Below are 22142 nucleotides of genomic sequence, written 5' to 3' on the forward strand. Positions count from 1 at the left end.
TGGTTGTCTTTTAACTCTGTTAATTGTTTCTTTTGCTGTGCAGAAGCTTTTTAGTTTGATATAATCCCATTTGTTTATTTTTCCTTTGGTTGCCCATGCTTTTGGTGTCATATTCATGAAGTCTGTGTCCAGTCCTACTTCCTGAAGTGTTTATCCTATGTTTTCTTGAAGAAGTTTTATTGTTTCAAGGTGTATATTTAATTCTTTACTCCATTTTGAGTTGATTTTAGTATATAGTGAGAGGCATGGGTCTGGTTTCATTCTCCTGCATATTGATAACCAGTTATCCCAGCACCATTTGCTGAAGAGGCAGTCTTTTCCCCAGTGTATAGGCTTGGTGCCTTTGTCAAAGATCAGATGGCTGTAGGTGTGTGGGTTGATTTCTGGATTATCTATTCTATTCCGTTGATCAGTTTGTCTGTTTTTATGCCGGTACCATGCTGTTTTGGTTATTATAGCTTTGTAGTATAGTTTAAAGTCAGGTAGTGTTATGCCTACAGCTTTATTTATTTATTTATTTTGCTCGGAATTGCTTTGGCTATGCATGGTCTTTTGTTATTCCATATAAGTGTTTGAATAGTTCTTTCCATTTCGGAGAAAAATGTCATTGGAATTTAGATGGGATTTGCATTGAATTTGTAGATCACTTTGGGTAGTATGGACATTTTCACAATGTTGATTCTTCCAATCCAAGAGCATGGAATATCTTTCCATCTTCTTGTATCCTCTCCAATTTCTCTCAAGAGTGGTTTGTAGTTCTCATTATAGAGATTTTTCATATCCTTGGTTAACTCAATTCCTAAGTATTTTATTTTTTTGGTGGCTATTGTAAATGGGTAAGCTTTCTTGATTTCTCTTTCTGCATGTTCACTATTGGAGAATAGAAATGCTGCTAATTGTTGTGTGTTGATTTTGTATCCTGCTACTTTGCTGAAATCGTTTATCAACTCCAAGAGGTTTTTTGCAGTGGCTTTAGGCTGTTTGATATATAGGATCATGTCATCTGCAAACAGGGACAGTTTGACTTCATCTTTTCCAATCTGGATGCCCTTTATTTCCTTCTCTTCTCTGATTGCTCTGGCTAGTACTTCCAACAGTATGTTGAACAGGAGTGTTGAGAGTGGACATCCTTGTCTAGTTCCTGTTCTTAAAGGAAAAGCTTTCAGCTTTTCCCCATTCAGGATGATATTGGCAGTAGGTTTGTCATATATGGTTTTAATTATGTTGAGATACTTTCTATCTATACCTAACTTATGGAGGGTCTTTGTCATGAATGAATGTTGAATTTTATCAAATGCTTTTTCAGATTCTATAAAGATGATCATATGGTCCTTGTGTTTGATTTTATTGATATGGTGTGTCACATTTATTGATTTGCATATGTTGAACCAAACTTGCATCCCTGGGATGAATCCCACTTGATTGTATTGTATAATTTTGCGTATGTGTTGCTGTATTCTGTTACCTAGTATTTTATTGAAGATTTTTGCATGTATATTCATCAAGGATATAGGCCTGTAGTTTTCTTTTTTAGTTGTATCTTTCCATGGTTCTGGTATCAGGGTGATGTTTGCTTCATAGAATGAGTTTGGGAGAATTGCCTGTTTCAAACTTTTGGAATAGTTTGTAGAGAACTGGTGCCAATTCCTCTTTGAATGTTTGGTAAAATTCTGCTATGAATCCATCCAGTCCTGGCATTTTATTTGTTGGGAGACTTTTGATAACAGCTTCAATCTCCTTTATTGTTATTGATCTGTTCAGATTTTCTACATCTTCTTGGCTCAGTTTTGGTAGCTTGTGTGTGTCCAGAAATTTATGCATTTCCTCCAGATTTTCAAATTTGTTGGCATGTATTTGCTTATATTAGTTTTGAATGATTCCTTGTATTTCAGATGTACCAGTTGTAATATTACCTTTTTCATTTCTAATTTTTGTTCTTTGGATCTTCTCTCTTCTCTTTTTAGTTAGCTGTGCTAATGATTTGTCAATTTTATTTATCTTTTCAAAAGAACAACTTTTTGTTTCATTTATCTTTTGTATTGTTTTTGGGTTTCAATTTCATTAAGTTCTGCTCTGATCTTAATGATTTCTTTCCATCTGCTAACTTTGGGGTTGGATTGTTCTTGTTTTTCTAATTCTTTAAGGTGAAGTGTTAGGTAGTTCACTTGCCACCTTTCCATTCTTCTGAAGTTAGCATTTAATTTGGTAAATTTCCCCCTTAGTACTGCTTTTGCAGTATCCCACAGGATTTGGTATGATCTATCATTATTTTCATTAGTTTAATAAGTTTTTTGATTCCCTGTTTGATTTCTTCTTGGACCCATTTCTCATTAAGTAGAATGCTGTTTAATTTCCATGTGTTTGTATGGTTTCCAGAATTTCGTTAGTTTTTGATTTCTAATTTTAATCCATTGTGGTCTGAAAAAAATACATGGAACAATTCCAATTTTTTGAATTTGTTGAGAGTGGACTCTTGACCTAGCATGTGTTCTATTCTGGAGAATGATTCATGTACTGATAAGAATGAATATTCTGACATTGTTGGATGGAATGTTCTGTAGATATCTGCCAAGTCCAATTGGTCTAGAGTATTGTTTAGATCTTGTATTTCTCTGCTGATTCACTGCCTAGATGATCTGTCCAATGTTGACACTGGGGTGTTCAGGTCTCTCGCTATTATGGTATTAGTGTCTGTCTCATTTTTTAGGTCTAATACTGCTTGCTTTATAAATCTGGCTGCTCTAACATTGGGTGCATATATATTTATGATTGTTATGTCTTCTTGATGAATCAATCCTTTTATCATTATGTAATGCCCCTCATTATCTCTTTTTATAGTTTTTATTTTAAAGTATATTTTATCAGATATAAGAATAGCTACTGCAGCTCGTTTTTCATTTCTGTTTGCATGGTATATCTTTTTTCATCCTTCCACTCTTAGTCTATATGAGTCTTTATTGGTCAGGTGGGTCTCTTGAAGACAGCATATAGTTGGGTCCTCCTTTTGAATCCAGTCAGCCAGTCTGTGTCTTTTGATTGGGGAATTTAATCCTTTTACATTAAAAGTTGTTATTGAAAAGTGTTGATTTACTCCTAGCATTTTATTGAATTTTGTTTGGATGTCTTGTGTCTTTTGTTCCTTTCTTTCTGATTTGGTGTTTGTCTTCTGTATTTGTTGGTTCTTTGGGTTGTAGATAAACTTTTTTCCCACTTCATTGTTGGCATTTTTATTTTATTCGTGGGTTTTGATTTTTCTTGAGTTTTGATGGCAGTGGTAGTTATTTTTCAGGTACGAAACCCAGTACTCCCTTGAGAATTTCTTGTAAGGGTGGTCATGTTGTACTGAACTCCAGCAGTTTTTGGTTGTGTGAGAAATATACTATTTGTCCTTCATTTTGGAAGGATAGCCTTGTGGGGTAGAGTATTCTTGGCTGGTAATCTCTGTCTTTAAGTATTTTGAATATATCATTCCCTTCCTTTCTGGCTTTTAGGGTTTGAAAACCCTGATGTTAGTCTCATTGGGGCTCCCTTATAGGTGATTTGACTCTTCTCTCTTGCAGGTTTTAAGATTCTCTCTTTGTCTTTGAGTTTTGCCAGTTTGACTATAACATGTCTTGGAGAAGACCTTTTAGGTTTGAATACAGTTGGGGATCTTCAAGCTTCCTGAATCTGAAGATCTGTGTCTTTTCCAATACCTGGGGAGTTTTCTGCCACTTTTTTGTTGAACATGTTTTCAGTGCAATCTCCTTTTTCCTCCCATTCTGGAATACCCATGACTCAGATATTTGGGTGCTTAAGGTTGTCTGATATCTCCATTAGATTTTCTTTAATGTTTTTAATTATTTTTTCTTTTCTTTCTTTCTTTTTTTTTGTCTGCCTGTGGTATTTCAAACAGCCTGTCTTCAGGATCAGAAGTTCTCTCTTCTGCTTCTGCAAGCCTGCTGGTTAAACTCTTTGTTGTGCTTTTTATTTCATTGAATAAATTCTTCAGCTCAGCAAGCTCTGCTACATTCTTTTTCAAGGCATTGATGTCCTTGTACATTTTTTCTTTCAGGTCCTGTATACTTTTCCTCATTTCATCATGTTGTCTAGCTGACTTTTCTTGTATCTCATTTAGTTTCCTTAGAATTATCACTCAAAATTCCTTGTTAGACATTTCAAGGGCTTCTTGTTCTATAGGATCTAGAGCTTGAGAGTTATTACCCTTTGGTGGTGTACTTTCTTGATTTTTCATATTTCTGGTATCTTTCCTTTGATGTTTAGTCACTGTGGCAGGGGATTTCATGTTCCACTGGTTTGACACTATTGTCTGGCTAGCATGCTGCTGGGGTTGCCAATTTGGTATGCCAATATGGTATGCCTCAGTGTCTGCTCAGTTGGCCACTAGTGCCTTGGGTGTTTGGTTGCCTCGGATGTTGGGCCTCTCCGGGGTGGCGCCTCTCTGGTCAGCATGCACTTGGCCAGGCTGTTGATGGAGTCAGGTGGTGGCAGTGAGTCCTACCTGCTGGGTCATGCACTGGCACCACAGGGCATGTGGTCTCTATGGATCTTTCACTTTTCCAGCTGGTCACCTCCCTGATCTGCACACACTCAGCTAGGCTGGGGATGGAGTCGGTCGGCAACGGTGATGCCTCCCTGCTGGGTAACGTGACCGGCACTGCCAGGCACATGTTCTCTGCATATCTTCTGCTTTTCTGGCTGGACACCTCCCTGATCCACATGCACTCAGCAGGGCTGGGGATGGAACCAGGCAGAGGTGGTGAGGCCTACCTGCTGGGTCACAAGACAGCACCACAGGGCTCATGGTCTCTAAGAAGTACTTTTAAACATAGATTTCAAAAAACTTCAAGATCAATGGACAAAATGAAAGTTTTTCCAAGCTCTAATAACAAATGTAATGGGTTAGAAACTGCTAATTAAGATTAATTAAAGCAAAAATTAATTACGTAAAATTAAATAATAAAGACAATGTTTTGTAACGTCCATTGTTGGTTCTTTACTGAAACGTTTTGTTTTTCAGATTTAAGAAAATTTTCTCTCAAGTTATCCATGATTGAAAAGGTCTTACTTTTTTTGGTAAAATACACCTTCTTGAATGAAGATAAAAACATTTGCTTTAAAAAAAAAAACATATTTGATTCCTGCAAAATCCAGAACTGTTTGAGTATCTATATGATTTTTATGGCAAAATGATTATTTACACATCTAATTTTAATAAGTATTTCGTCTCTTTTTATAGCAATATACAATTGGAAAAATTGGGTATAAAATAGCGTGGCTCTTCTAAGTTCGTGACCCCACTTCATGTTGCCCTAATTTGACCAAATTACTTTTTCATCTCACTCCTCTCCCCCTACACACACCACAATGTGGAACATGACAAACTGGGAATGAGCTTTTTCAGCACCAAGGTATCAGTACAAAGAAAAGTAAGACCTTTTCAGTCAGAAAATTGATCATCAGTACTCCATGAGAAATGGTTTGATCAAAAAGGGGGAAATAATATCTTGTCTACACACAAGCAGTTCTCTAAAAATATTCACAGACTTGAAGGGGGAGCTCATGACTTGATTGAGACATCCTGTTCCAAAACGAATGATTTGTGTTCTTAAAATTGTCACTGTACCAATTAATATATACCTTGCTAACTGAGTAAGCCACCTGTTGTCAATCAACTGTTAAGACAATAGTTAAACAATTCTTAAAGTTATTTTCAGGCTTTTGTATCAGTGTAATGTTGCCTGGTAGAATGAGTTCAGAAGTGTTCCTTCCTTTTTAATTCTTTCAGTACTTTGAGGAAGATTGATGTTAATTCTTCTTGAAATGTTGGATAGAATTCTCCACTGAAGTCATCTAAATCTGGGATTTTCTTTATGGCGAAGTTTTGATTAGTGCCTAAATCGCCATCTGTTTACATTCTTATATCTTTATGATTCAGTAGGATAGCTTGTTCATTCTTATGAATTTATCAGTTTTATCTAGTTTATTCAATTTTGGGTGAAGAACTCCTCATTTTTTTAATAATCTTTTTTATTTCTGTGCCCTGATTTGTAAAGTCACCTACTTTATTATTTTACTGTTTAACTCTCTTTTTCTTTCTTTCTTTTCTATGTTTCTGTAGCTAAGAATTTGTCAATTTTATTGAATTTTTCTAAAACCAATTCAGCATTGTTGGCTTGTTTTTGCTTTTTTTGTTTATTTGTTTCTATTGTCTTTATTTTGTTTATCTGTGTTCTAATCCTTTTCCGGCTTTGTTTTTCACTAGTTTGTTCTTGTTTTTCTAGTTTTTTGAAGTGTAAAGTTAGGTTGCTGATTTCAGATCTTCCTTCTTTTTAATGTAAGTCTTGCTCTTAGCACTGCTTCCACTGCATCATTTGACTTTCATCATGTTGTATTTTTATTTCCATATGTTTTAAGATTTTTTTGTCCTCAAAAAGTGTAATTTTATTGTTTTCAGTTTAGTGGGAGTACGTAGTACATCCTCTATCTGTGGCTTATTTCACTAAGCATAATTTCCTTCAGTTATATCCATGTTGTCACAAATAGCATGAGTTTTCTTTATTTTTAAGGCTGAATAATATTCCTTTGCCTGTATATCCCACATGGTATCTACTCATTGGTGGGTGGACATTTAGTTTGTTTCCATATTTTGGACTTTGTAAATAATTCTGATAGCTTCTGGAGATACTAACTAATAAAGGAATTCTAATGGATTCCTTTGAAGATATATCCAGAAGGAAAATTGTTGGATTATATGGTAATCCTATTTCTAATTTTTGAGGTAACTCTATGCTGTTATTTATAGTGTATTTACCAATAAACATTCCCACTGGCAGTGTACAAGGGTTCTCTTTACATTACACCCTGGCCAACACTTGTTATTTACTGTCTATTGGTAATAGTTATCATAATAGATTTCAGGTAAAAATTTTAAGAAAATTTTAAAAAATTAAAAAATAAAATGAAAAAAAAAAAACAATGGAAAAGAGGGCAGCCATTTTCTGAGGATTGTCTCTATATGGAGGATTTGAATGTTTCCACTTTAACAAGAGAAAGTTGCACATGCCAAGCAAAATCCTGCGGGTTGGCCACGCACATTCGGTGCACACACTGGGATTTGGTGGAGTGGAAATTGCCCCACTATGTTTGGGTATGCACCTGGGCCAAAATGGGTGTCCTGCTGGGTCTTAGAAGGAGAGAACATTCTGGGGCCCTGATCATACTGAAGTGGGGCTGATGCCCCACTTAACTCACCATCTCTGGGGCCACCACTTGAGGCTGAGATGCCTCAGACAGTGGCTCAGGAAGGGGTGCCACTGCAGGTCCCATAGGATTCAAAGCCTCTAACAAGTATCGATTGTTTATTTCATTATCCAATTCATTCTCCCTGTCTGGAAAAGGGCGATAACAATGTGGCCTGCCAGATAGTATGGAGGAGCCACCTTGTTCTACCATTAATTTGGACCCTGCTCCTCCTCTTTTAGAGTCCCAATAATGTAAAAGCAAAAAAGGCTGAACACAAGATATTTAATCTTGTTTGACTTATCTTTGGCAAAACAATTCCAGTTGTGCCAAAACGTGATAATTAAGAGATGCATTTAGTGACCACCATTCTCCAGAGTCTAACAAAAACACAAGCCACAGAGTATTGCAATAGAACACCATTCCTTTCTTAGTCATGGCTTCATAACTAAAATCACTAAGATTTTTCAGCTTCTTTACCTTTTAAATTGTTTTTAGGATGAGGTTATGACTTCTTAGCTTTACAATAAAAATCTGTAGTGTATTTCTAGAAGTACCATCTAGATGTCTATATTGATTATCAAAGGCTTTTTCTCTATAACACTATGGATATGATAAACTATACTGGTAGACTTCTTAAAATTGAGCTTTCTTTATTCATGAAATAAACTCAGAAAAAAAAAGTCAGTCTTTACAGTCATTTATCTTACTCTATCTTTAAACATTAGTATTTCTGCAGATTGTGTACTCGTCCTTCGTTCTGTTTTTTTCCCCAAAATATTTTAAGTTTATTTATGCTTATGGCATCAGGTACTTTTGAAAGCCTGATAATTTTCAAATTTGTATCTGCAGCTTACAGCTCTCTTGAACTCTGGAATCAAAACCTATTTAACATTTGGACATTCCCACAGATATTTCAAATATAATGTGTTCATGGGTCAAGCCTATATTACTTCTGCCCGTTATATTCTTCTTTCATTTTTTCAATTTTTCTTTACTGCACCAGTACCAAACTAGCTGCATTCAGGTAGACAGCCTGTTGGTAAAACTCCATTTTTACTCTCTGCACAACAAATTTGTTTTGATGTGCAAAATTGTCACAACTACACTTTTTCTTGCTTTTTCTTTTTCTTTTGTCTTTTATAGGATTACTTCCTTCTTCTGTATGCTTACTGCCCTGTGTATTTATGTAGGTGCTCATCTGTCACTGTTTTCTTCCCCTCTGACTCTTCCTTCAGCTCTTCTTCATTCTCCTAGTGAATGACTGAAAATACAGATCTGGTCACATAACTTACCTGTTTTTATAGGACTTAATTATTTAGATTTTGTGGATTTGGAAGTGGCAGTGTTAACCTTGAGGTGAGCACAAGCAATCTTTTGGTGTGTAGGAAGGAAACTTTGGGATGCCTGGATAAGTGCTTTTAATTTATACATAATTAAAAATCAACAATAAGTGCATAAAATATTTTACTGTTTGAATTAGGTAAAATGTTTAGATACATAATTACTTTGTAATCAGTTACATCAATATTGCATTTATATCTCATCACCATACCAAATCATTTACATGGACATGGTGCTCTGTGTGGTTCCATTAATGTGAGGGAGTGGTGTTCTTTTTGTTCTTGTTACTGCACTTTTGCTATTGCCTCATTTTCATGAGAAAACATGTTCCCATGGAAGAGCTAAACATCTTTGGCATTCTGGTGAACTGCAAACTGAATACAAAGTAGACTCATATTTTCTACATCTTTTTTATTCCAATGTACATTGACCCTGCATCTAAATTAGTTCATCTAACACATTTTTTCTCCTGTGTATTTATACCTATATCTTCATACCAAATTATAAGCTTCTTGGAAGAACAAAATTTTATTCATACTTATTCCTAGAAAGAAGGATGGTTCTAGAACTATAATGTATGCCTTGTAACAGAAATTTTAATAACTGATAAGTTATTCTAGTCCCAGGAGACTTCTACTGTGATTTTTCTTTCTCCACTCATATGGGCCTCAAGGAAGTGGCAACTTAGATAAGATACACACATACAGGTAAGGGTGGAAGTTCAGGTTCTGTCATGTGACTCAGGGCTGGTGACTCAATTTGAGAAAAAATGTGGAATTACAGGGACTGACTGGTGTCATTTATCATGGCTGTGGAATTTCTCTGGGAGGAGTAGCAGGACCTGTGCACTGCTTAGAGGACCCTATACAGGGACATAGTGCTGGAGGCCTCCAGTAGCCTGTGTCCTCGGGTAAGTAAATGGGTGAGTTAGTTTCCAGTAACTCCCAGGAGCAATACTTTCTTTGTCAGTAAAGAAATAAGCCATTTTAAGTTCTAAATAATGCTATTTAATTATAATTCCATTTCCTGTAGAATGCGAGTGTCATGAAGTATAGAAGAACCCCCAAACCAGAACCTTTCAGATCAGTTAGTGCATACATGGCAGGGAGGATAGAAAGTATAAATCACGATGGATATTTGCCATGTTCAGCTGTTTACACCATTTTCCCAGCTCTCAGACCTGAGAACAGCTTGTTTTCATGCATCAAACACATACATATTCTCTAAAGAAGGCTCTCACAGGTTTACCTTCACCTCTTAATTTGCTAAATACATTTTTATGTATACTTAAAATCAAATCCCTACATTTCTCTTTGACATTTATTTTTGCTATTCACTCTCAGTATTCTCACTTGCCATGTGTCATGGATACAGTTCTCATGGATACAGTTTTTCAGACTATCCATTTGTTTTCCATTGCCTAAAACAGAACACCTGATACTGATGCTTGGTAATTTACAAGGAACCAAGATGTATTTCTTACAGTTCTGAAGACAGAAGACCAATGTCAAGGAGATGCATCTGGCAAGGGCCTTCTACCTGGTGGGGACACTTGACAGAGTCTGGAGGTGGTACAGGGTATCACATGTCAACAGTGGCATGTCCACATGGTTTCTTCATCTCCATATAAAGCCCCCAACCTACTTACTTACAACCCATTAAATCACTAAGCTACTAATACATGAATGGATCAATCCATCATGAGGGCTTAGCCCTCCCTATCCATCACCTCCCCATAGCCCTACTTTTCAAATACCGTAGTTGGATATCCCACGCTCTTAACAGTTACAGTGGGGATCAATATTCAGTATGAGTTGTGGAGGGCCATTCAAATCATGGCACAGACATTTATTCATACATTTATTCATACATTTATTCTTTCAACATGTTTTTATCATGCAGGTTTGAAGCACTGGTGATTTTTTACTTGTTCCTATAACAAAAATGATCTAAATACTGTCCCTTTTTCATAGACTTTACATTCTGACCAGATAAAAAAGAAAATATGTTAAGTAGTTATATTGAATTCATATGGACTATTTAACCAAAGTGAGAGAGAAAATGGGAATTAGAAATTAGGAAGAATTTTTAGAGAAGGCAGTTTTAGAAAGATTATTAAGTGTTTACTTTGGTGTAGCTTCAGTTCAAATGAACTATATTTCAATTTTGATATATAATACATATATGAATATAAAATACAGATTTCTGATTGAACATCATTGTTGGAGATACAAATTTGGAAATCAGTGATCTAAAGTTGGTATTTAATGTCATACTTACAGAGGTGTTCTGCCAGGGGGTTGGCAAATAAGTAAAATAAAAGGCCCAGGAGTGAATCTTGTGTACCACCACATCATAAATCATGAAGCTGAGGAAGTACCAGCATAAGAGTGAGAAAAAATGAAATTTTACTGCTTACAGTTTCAGTGGCTGGGAAGTCCAAAGTCCAAGGAACACATCTGGTGAGGGTCTTCTTTGGTGGTGGCTTTACAGGAGTGCAGGGGTCTCACATGGCAGAAAGTGATGGAGCAGAAAGAAAGACAATCTCATGTGCTCTCCTTTTAAACCCTCAGAACCATGCCCCTGACCACCATTACTAATCCATTAACTCTGACATGGTCCTACAGTCCAATCACACATTTAAGGCCCCACTTTTCAATTACCTTAATAGAATTTTCCACCCTCAATAGTTACAATGAAAATTAAGCTTCTAATATATGAACTTTGGAGTATAAGCTTTTAAAATGAACTTTTCTGCTTTACTCTGTGGGAAAATGCTGTTTTTGGTATAGAAGAGAAAACTTTTATAGTTCTTCTGAACACGGTTCTTCAGGCAACCCCTGTTGCATCCACTGCCCCATCAAATTCCTGTGTCTCTCTTTCTCCATCCTCTTGTGCCTCAATGTTGTTAACTAAATGGCAGAGCTCCTGGCCCTGGCTTCCTTGCCCAGGACTTGTGTTCAGCTGTGGAGAGCGGTAGAAGCAAATACAACACTTTCCTCCTCTGACCCTATGCAACTTTGGGGTGGGGAGAAGGAGCATTGAGGAGTTTGTAGTAAACACAAAACATCCTCGACACTTGTGAAAGTGCAGTGAGACAGGCTTTGTTTAGGACCACTATGAATGGATTCCTGTAGTGACATAGAGAGACTGGGCTCAACTCCACTGCAACATGGACAATTGAGAATTTGTAGCCAGAAAGCAGGGTGGGAGCCAGTGGATGAAAACTTACTCAGGGAACTTCAGGGGTCAGGGGGAATCTCACTAATCTGACCTAAGGATACTCCTTCTAAAGACAGGCCAGGACAGTCAGACATCACCTGGGGTAATGGAGGATTAGGAACCCAAACAGATCTTGAGGGTGATCAGATACTAAAGGTGTGGGCTTCTTGCTAAAACTCTATATTACAAGAAAGTGCACAGATGGGCCCAGTATAAGCTTCAGAAGCCTGGCTAATGTGTGGTCAAGCAAAGAATCTTTGTCACTTCTAAGTAACAGAAAGTGAAAGCTGAGGGCCCATCTGCAGATCTTCTGTGGATCTCTGCAGACTTTTGATATAATTATAATAGTTTTGTTGTCTTTTCACAACTTTAAGGTAATCTGCAGTCTTTTTTATGTGAAAGTTTTGTTGACCAAAAGCAGTGTGTGGTTACAGTCAAACAGTCCTGGCTTATAATCCTGGCTCTGCAATTGGATAGCCTCCATTGGGTTAACAATGTCTCAAAATAGCAGTTTCATCCTTGGAAAAAATAAGAAGGTTAATACCTACTCTATAGGGTTGTTCAGAGAATTTAATGCTAAGTCATATATACAAATTTTTAGCAGATTGCCTGATACAAACTAGGCATGTTAAAAGCATAACTTTTCTTTCACTTGTAATAAATGTTCAGAATAACTGTAGATGACAACATCTTAAATAATCTTTTGAAGAGAGAAATTTCTAAATTATTATTTTTCAAGAAACTGTGTGAAAGTGAACAGCCATTTTCCCCGTCCCCATAGTTCTCATTAAACATCACTCAGAAAATTCAGGCACTATCTGTGTCACCTCATACTGAAAACAAAAATTACTTGAAATAAAGCCCTAAGAATTAATTTTAAAAAGCAATGCAAGCCATAAAGTTAGAAAATTAACTACTAAAAGACATTTAAAAAACTAAATAAATGGAAAGATTTAATATGGTAGAAGAATCAATACAGAGATAAAGAAATTCTCATATTAATTTATAAATTCAAAAATGTATACAATTTACATAAAAATTCCAACTGAGTTTTTAATGAAACTTGACGAGGAGATCCTTCAATTTATATAGAAGAAAAAAGGCACATAATTTTTCAGAAATGATCACAGTGATAATAAGTAAATCTCTTGGTCACATGTCATGATTGACTGGACGAGAACGGTTATTAAAATAGCAGTGCTTCAACGTGGAACAGAACAGCAAGACTACAAGTAGGCTCAGAGATGTAAATATCATGGAAAAACCTTAAATGGAGTAGAAAAAGGACTTCAGTAAATAATTCTTTAAACCATGTAAAATAAGTACCTCTCTCACATTATTAAAAAAATATAGATTTCTGCTGTATTTACATGTAAAAACAAACTTTAATTTTTAATTTTTTTATCGATTATATATATTTGTGCAGTACAGAATCAAATATCAAGACATGTGTGCAATATGTGGTGATCGTCAGGATAATTATTATACTCCTGTTTACCAAACATAATCTTTGTGACCCTTAACTCGTTTCTCACCAATGCCATTCCCCTCCCCCTTTCCCACCTTTAATAACCACAGTTCTGTTCTCTCATTTTCTTTTGCAAGTTTAATATATTATTATGAATCTTTCTTTGTTTTCTCTCTCTCTCTCTCTCTGTCTCTCTCTCTCTCTCTCTGCTCCAACATATGAGTGAGGACATGTGCTTGCTTTATTTCATTTAACACAATTTTCTCTAAATTCATCCAAGTTGCTGCAAATGGCAAAATTTCATTCTTTTTTATGGCAGAGGAGTATTTCTCTGAGTATTTATGCCACATTTTCTTATCTAGTCATCTGTCAGTGGACATTTAGATTGATTCCAACTCTTGGCTATTGTAAATAGAGCTGCAATGAACATGGGAGTGCAGGTGTCCCTTCAACACAATGATTTCCATTCCTTTGGGTACATACCCAGCAATGGGATTGCTGGGTCATATGGCAGTTCTAGCTGTAGTTTTTTAGGACCCTCCATACTGTTTTCCATAATGGCTGCACTAATTTAAAGTCCCACCGACAGGGTAGGAGGGATCTCCTTTCTCCACATCCTCCCCAGCATTTGTTATTCTCCGTCTTTTGATAATAGCCAGTCTAACTAGGGTGATGTGACATCTAAGTGAGGTTTTGATTTGCCTTTCCCTGATGTTGAGTGATGTTGAACATTTTTTCGTGTGTCTTTTGATCATTTGTGTATCTTCATATGAGAAATGTCTATCAGCTCCTTTGCCCATTTTTAATTGAGTTACGTGTATTCTTTCTGTTGAACGTTTGAATTCTTTGTGTATCCTGGATATTAATCCCTTGTCGAATGCATAGTATGTAAACATTTTCTCCCATTCTGTGAGTTGTCTGTTCTCTGTGTTGTTTCTTTTGCTATGCAGAAGCTTTGTAGTTTGATATAATCTCATTTGTTTACTTTTCCTTTTGTTGCCTGTGCTTTTGGGATCTTGGTCATAGAGTCTTTGCTCAGTCCTATGTCCTGAAGTGTTTCACCTGTTTCCTTTTAGGAGTTTTACAGTTTTCAGTGTTATGTTTAAGCCTTTAATTCATTTTGAGTTGATTTTGGTATATGGTGAGAGGTACAGGTCTAGTTACACTTTTCTACATGTGGATTTCCAGTTTTCCCAGCACTATTTATTGAAGAGGCAATCATTTTCCCAGTGTCTGTTCTTGGTGCCTTTGTCAAAGATCAGTTGGCTGTAAGCGTGTGGGTTGATTTCTCGGTTCTCTATTCTGTTTCATAGTTCTGAGTGTCTGTTTTTATGCCAGTACAGTGCTGCTGTGGTTACTGTAGCTTTGTAGTATAGTTTGAAGTCAGGTAGTGTTATGCCTCTGGATATTTGGGCTGTTTTTTGTTCAGGATTTCTTCAACTATTTCGGGGTTTTTGGTGTTCCATATGAGTATTGGGTTTTTTTGGTGTTCCATATGAGTATTGGTTTTTCTGTTTATGTGAAGAATGTGATTGGTGTTTTGATGGGGATTGCATTGAATCTGTAGATCACTTTCATACTATGGACATTTTCACAATGTTAATTCCTCCAATCAAAAAGCATGGAATATCTTTCCTTCATCTTTTTGTAGCTGCCTTAATTTTTTTCAGCAGTGATTAATAGTTCTAATTATAGAGATCTTTCGTCTCCTTGGTGAAGTTGATTCCTAGTTATTTCATTTTTTTGGAGTGTATTTTACATGGGCTTGCTTTTCTGATTTCTTTTTCTGCTAGTTGATTGTTGAAATATAAAAATGCAACTGATTTTTGCATATTGATTTTATATCCTGCAAGTTTACGAAATCATTTCTCAGCTCTAAGAGTTTCTTGGTAGAATCTTTAGGGTTTTGTATATATAGGATCATGTCATCTGCAAAAAGAGACAATTTGATATCATCTTTTCTAATCCAGATGTCCTTTATTACTTTCTCTGCCAGACTGCTCTGGCTAGTACTTCCAATACTATGTTAAATAGGAGTGGTGAGAGTGGGCATCTTTGTCTTGTTCCTGTCCTTAAAGTATAAGCTTTCATCCTATAAGATTTTCCCCATTCAGGGTGATATTGGCACTGAGTTGGTCGTATTGGCTTTTATTGTGTTCAAATACTTTCCCTTTTTACCTGATTTACTAAGAGTCTTTATCATGAAGGGAGGTTGAGTTGTGTCAAATGCTTTTTCTGTGTCTATTGAGTTTTGGTCCTTGATTTGGTTGATGTGATGTATTACATTTATTTTGTTGTTGTTGTATTTTTTTATTGCTTGTGTATCAGGGTGATACTGGCTTCACAGTTTGGGAGAATGACTTTTGTTTCAATATTTTGGAATCATTTGAAGAGAATTGGTATTAATTCCCCTCTAAACTTTTGGTAGAATTCAGCTGTAAAGGCATCCAGTCCTGGGCTTTTCTTTGTTGGCAGACTGCTGGTTACTGCTTCAATCTCCTTGCTTGTTATTGGTCTGTTCAGGTTTTCTATGTCTTCATGGTTCAGTCTTGGTAATTTGTATGTGTTGAGAAATGTATCCATTTCCTTCAGGTTTTTAAATTTGTTGGCATATAGTTGTTTGTTATAGTCTATAGTCTCTAACGATTCTTTGCATCTGTGGTATCAGTTGTAATGTCTCCTCTTTCAGTTCTGATTTTTGTTATTGGGACTTCTACTTTTTTTATTTACCCTTGTGAATGGTTTATCTATTTTGTTTATCTTCTGAAAATAAGAACTTTTTCTTTCTTTGATCTTTTGCATCTTTTTGGGGTTTCTATTTCATTTAGTTATGATATGACCTTAATTATTTCTTTCCATCTAATAATTTTGGGGTGAGATTGTTCTTGGTTTTCTAGTTTGTTGAAGTTTAGGGTTAGGTTGTTTATTTGAAATCTTTCTATTCTTTTGATGTAAGTGTTTATTGCAATAAACTTCCCCCTTAGTATTGCTTTTTCTGTGTGTCTCAAGTTTTGGTATGATGTGTCTTTATTTTCTATAGTGTCAATGAATTTTTTGATTTTTTGTTTAATATCTTATTGGACCCATGGGTCATTCAGGGGCATGCTATTTAATTTCTGTGTTTTTGTATAGTTTTGAGACTTTCATTTGTTATTGATTTCCAGTTTTAATCCATTGTGGTCTGAATAGATACTTGGAACGATTTCAATTTTTAAAAATTTGTTGAGACTTGATTTGTGACCTCACATGTGGTCTATCCTGGAGAATGTCCCATGTGCAGGTGAGAATAATGTATATTCTGTAGTCATTGGATGAAGTGTTTTGTATGTACCTGCCAAGTTCAGTTGGTCTAAAGTGCAGTTTAATTCTTGTGTCTCTCTGTTGATTTGTTGCCTAAATGACCTGTCTAATGCTGGGAGACGTGTGTTCAGATCCCTAACAATTATTGTGTTGGGGTCTATCTCTTTATGTCTTTTTTTTTTTTTTTGCATTCAATGAGAATTTTTATTTCAATTATCCACAAAACAATATTATAATGCTTTATAAAAATATTAAGTTTTAGGCTACCATTATTAAAAAATGTTTGTGCCAGGAGGCTGTTTTGCCAACTTCCTTTTTGGGTAAGGGTTAAGTTCCATATTAAGACACTGAAGATGAAAAGCTGTTGAAAAAAAATCTTCAAATGTACAAAGTTGTTTTGTTTTTTTTTTTCTGGCAATTTTAAAATACAGACAATTTTAAATGAATACACAATGAGTTAGTGTTTTATCCTTACTGTACAATGGTTATTATAAGGAACTACTTCATTCACTTAAAACCTAATGAATACCATCTATTTTTCCGTGCTTAATGTTCTGATCAGAATTAGTATATAAACATACTTTTGTTACCCTTTTTAAAATGCTCACAAAAATTACAATATCATAGTTCACATAAAGCCCTTTTAAAATCTCATGTCACAGGTTGTAGACATTAAGGGTAAATAATAACAGCACTCTTCTTAGGAAAGACCCTCGTGGTAGAGAGGGATTCAATACTAAGCAGGTTACGTAAACAGAAGAAACAACCACGTTTTTTAGTACCAGAACTGTTGCCAACTTGGGTGAAGTTCATTCATCACATTTTAAAATGGTTTGAATTTGAACATATATCATGGCACAGAATTTTAAATTTAATGATTAAATCAGGTAATAATCGTTAAAAATTATATCTTAAACATATGGGAACCTAATATAATGCTTGACTTAAAGTGTGACTATAAAATAGAGTATTTTAAAACATAAATACCAGATGTTTATTTTATTTATCAGAGTCAGTTTTTTCTTTGCTAGACACATAAACCAGTAATGCTGCTATTCAAATTCATATTTTGGAATTTCTTTCTGAGTTAGTCATAAAAATCTGTCTTTTTTTGTGTGTTTCACTTCCGCATTTCAAATGGGCAAAAACTGTTCCCCTTTTTACTACTACTGTTATTATTCAGAATGTTTTCCCACCTCAAATTAACTATATTCTAAAAGAGAAAAAATAATGACCATTAAGTATATTTCAAAAGTGAATGTAGATCCAAACATGGATTTGAAAACTGGAATTCTAAAAATATTTTTCATAAAAGCTATATCACTGGAATTAGTGTGAAGCCTTAACTTCACTATTTTGAGGATGTAACACTCATTTAGTGTGTATGCTAGTTTTACAGTCATACCTCGTATCTCTTGATGTCTCAGAAAACAGCTAAGTGAGGAGCTTTGAGTGCCAGCAAAGCCATTTTGTCACTCCATGACATCTACATTAAACATTACATTCCATCCCTCTACCTGTAAAACTTTCACATTCTTTTCTCATGTTTCTTTTAAATACATTTTCTTCTCTTAGTCTATATTCCATACAAGCAAAAGTGCATTCAAGTCCCTGATTCAGTGACATTTTCTATTTGTGGCATGCATCACCGTAAGAACATATTAGCAACATCTCACAGTACCAAGTCCTATTTTTTAAAAAAGGACTGTTTAAATGAGTGGTCTTACATTTCATGCTATCTAAAAATTAAAACACTTCCCCTCGGATTGGATGGTACAATTTCCATTATATATTGCCTTTAAAAAAAATTAAGGGCCAGCCCCGTGGCTCACTCAGGAGATTGCGGCGCTGGGAGCACCGAGGACACGGGTTCGGATCCTATATAGGGATGGCTGGTTCGCGTGCTGGCTGAGCATGGTGCAGACCACACCTGGCCGAGGATGTGATCCCCTTACCAGTCAAAAAAAGAAAAAAAAATTAATGCACCTTATGAATGATCAACTCAGTTTCTAGTTACCTTCATTACTCTAAACTGAACTATTCAGAAAATGACTGAAGTGAAAAATTTCTTATTCTATTTTCCAGTTCCACGAATGAGTATCAACATAGTTCAATCTACTTTCAAATTCTACTACTGTGGTCTAACATTTAATCAAGTTTTAGATGACGTTTATATTCCTTTTTTGGTTCTGAAAAACCTGACCCTTTTCCATGCAAAAGGAGGCATATATTAAGACTGCATATTGGCTGATTAACTTAGAAAAAAACTTTTGAGAATAATAAATGCAAAAAATATTTAAAAACTGGAATGAAATTATTTGGTCCCCTTAAGATCCTTAATTTTAGATTTCATTATGGTATAACTTTTAATCTCCCAAGTTTTGTCTATAACAATAAATAATTTTCTCTTAACTATTCTCAGCTGGGGGAAGAAAAGCAAGGGAATGATTTATAAACAATAGCCTTGTTACTCTTCATTACCATGCTATCATCAGAATCTTAGCTCTACTTTCTTTGGAGCATGAAATAAGTTGGAAAATCATCATTGGTACTTTACAGTTTAACACTTGGAAAAAAAAAAGTGGTTTTGTGCAACTATATCTGGAATTCCAGTTTACCATTAAATACACGCGGAGTGAAGATGTTCTTCTTTTGATTCCTGTATGTAAGTGAGGAACTCTACAAAGTTCTTTACATTTTGGCAGATTTGCGCATATAAAACAGGCTACTTGGATTATAAATTTTCCCCTGGCTGGTACTGTGGCTCTGTAGCAGTGAAGTAGTCTTCCAAGAAAGACTGAATATATTCAAATGTTGGTCTTTCATCGGGATCCTTCTTCCAACACAGATTCATCAATTCATGGAGGGATTCTGGACAGCCCTGAGGGCAGGGCATCCTGTATCCTCGTTCTACCTGTTCCAGCACTTCACGGTTTACCATACCTGGATAAGGCACTCTGCCCTTTGTTACCAGTTCTGTCTGTAGAATCCCAAATGACCATACATCAAACTTTATTGTGAATCTACCGTACAGTGCAGCCTCAGGAGCTGTCCATTTGATTGGAAATTTTGCACCTTGTCTTGCCGTGTATTCATTGTCTTCAATTAATCTTGCTAAACCAAAATCTGCTATTTTGCACACAAGATTTTCTCCTACAGGAATATTAGCAGCTCGAAGATCTCGGTGAATATAGTTCATTCTTTCAATATATGCCATACCATCAGCAATCTGTGCAGCCATATCTACGAGTTGTGGAAGCTTTAAGTACTTTCCATCTCATTCCTTAAGGAAATCTAATAAGCTCCCTTTCGACATAAATTCAGTGACAATGTAAATGGGCTCTTCAGAAACAACAGCATATAATGGAACAAGTTTATCATGTCTTAATTTTTTCATAATCTGAGCTTCTTGAAGAAAAGCTTCTGGCATCATTGTACCTGGTTTTAGTGTTTTGATTGCTACTTTTGTGGTTCCATTCCATGTTCCCATCCATACTTCACCAAAACATCCTTGTCCTAGTTTAACCTCTAGTTGCCAAGATTCAGGAGGGATTTCCCAAGCATCTTTTGCTAGACCTTGAGTCTGCAGTTTCACAGTTGGACACACACTTGTTAGCTTGTGGCATAAACCATCAGCATGTTCTGTGTAGTGTTTCACCAATTTCTGCAGAGTATCAAATGGAGCTCTGGTTGTGATATAGTATCCACCACTGTCAAGTTTCCTAATCTTGTAGTGTTTCACATTGTCACCCCTTACCTCATCCCAATCACGAATAGAGAGGGAATAAGCACCTTTAGTAGTTTCACTCTCTCTCACTAAGAAAATACCTCATTGATTCCCAGGATTCAGAAGCAATCTTTCAGCATCTTTTCTCCCCATTTTGTCGAAATACCATTCTTCTGCCTGAATGGAATCTGCAGGCACTACATAATTGCTAGGGATATAACCATTCTTTCCTGTAGCGATTGATCTTGCTTCCCACCAGTCTCCTTCCGTATTGTTAATTATTTGAAATCTTTCACCCTTTTTAAATGAAAGGTCCTCTGTAGTTCTAGCTTCATAATCATATAAGGCCACAAATATAGTAACACCACCTGTTAAGCCAGTAGGATATGAACTAGGCACCACTGAGAATGAGGAAGATGCTCCTCCAAAAGGTGTCACCCCTGAGGATCCTCCAAATGGTGTCATGGAACGACTGCTAAAATTAACTGACGTTCCCTTTGCTGAAGATGACGGTGCCACTGCAGTGTGTTCTGCTCCATAATGGCTGAGGCTTGTACTGACAGGCTCTGAAGTGTTTTCAGTTCTATATTCAATGGCTGGACTTTGGTTTTCTTTACTTTTAATGCAGCCCATTATCAAATCTCAGAGCTGGACAGCGAGCTCACTTGGTTAGAGTGTGGTGCTGATAATGCCAAGGTCATGGGTTCAGATCCCTTTACCGGCCAGCTGCCCTCCGGCTGCGCTCGCATGAGTTGCTGCTGCCGCAGCACAGGGTGGCGGGGAGGGGGTGGAGGCGAGGCCCGCGGGGCCCTCTACCTCCTCCACCTCCTCGTCCCGGGGCACTGGGTGGCAGCGACCATGGCAGAGCCGGCCCGGGCCGCCTTACTTCAGGAGGCGGGAACTCCTGGGCTCCTCTTTCTTTATGTCTAATAGTGTTTGCTTTAAATGTCTGGTTGCTCCAGTGTTGGGTGCATGTGTGTGTGTGTGTCTGTGTGTGTGTGTGTGTATGATTGTTATGCCTTCTTGCTGAATAGATCCCTTTATCATTGTATAATGGCCTTCTTTGTCTCTTTTTACAGTTTTTGTTTTAAGGCCTATTTTATCTGATATAAGAAGAGCTACTCCTGCTCTTTTTTGGCATCCATTTGCATGGTATACCTTTTTTCCATCCCTTCACTATTAGTCTATGTGCATCTTTATTGGTGAGATAAGTCTCTTGAAGACAGCATATAGTTGATTCTAGCCTTTTTATCCAATCAATCAGTCTGTGTCTTTTGAATGGGGAATTTAATCCATTTATATTTAGGGTGTTATTGAGAGGAACTGTCTTACTCCTGTCACTTAATTGCCTTACTTATTCTTGATTTAAATATCTTTTGTTCCTTTCTTACCCTTTTATTGTTTGGCTTCAGTTTTGATTGTTTTTTTTTTTTTTTTGACATAGTATGGTATAGTTTCTTTCTTTCTCATTTGCATATCTGCTCGACCAGTGGGGTTTGTTCTTTCCAGTGTATTCATTTATGTTCCAGGTGCAGGGCTACCTTAAGGATTTCTTGTGGACTGTTTCATGTGATGGTGAACTCCCACAGAATTTGTTTGTCTGGGAAATACACTATTTCCCTTTCATTTCTGAAGAATAGCATTTCTGAGTAAAATATTCTTGATTGGCAGTGGGGTTTTTTTGTTTGTTTGTTTATTTGCTTGTTTTTAATACTTTGCATATTTTATCCCAATCTTTTCTGGACTGTGGAGTTTCAGTTGAGAAGTCTGTCTTTAGTCTGATGGGGATTCCCTTACAGGTGACTTGATATATTTCTCTTTCTGTTTAGGATTTTGTTT

The 22142-nt window shown here is 36.2% G+C and overlaps 1 pseudogene; it reads right to left on the reverse strand.

Moving 5' to 3' along the window:
• Window positions 1–19065: 19065 nt before the first annotated feature.
• On the reverse strand, window positions 19066–21013 carry LOC134375531 (tyrosine-protein kinase Yes-like; annotated as a pseudogene).
• Between the last annotated feature and the right edge of the window lie 1129 nt (window positions 21014–22142).

The sequence above is a fragment of the Cynocephalus volans genome, chromosome 4 (assembly GCF_027409185.1).
Source record: "Cynocephalus volans isolate mCynVol1 chromosome 4, mCynVol1.pri, whole genome shotgun sequence".
Taxonomy (NCBI): domain Eukaryota; kingdom Metazoa; phylum Chordata; class Mammalia; order Dermoptera; family Cynocephalidae; genus Cynocephalus; species Cynocephalus volans.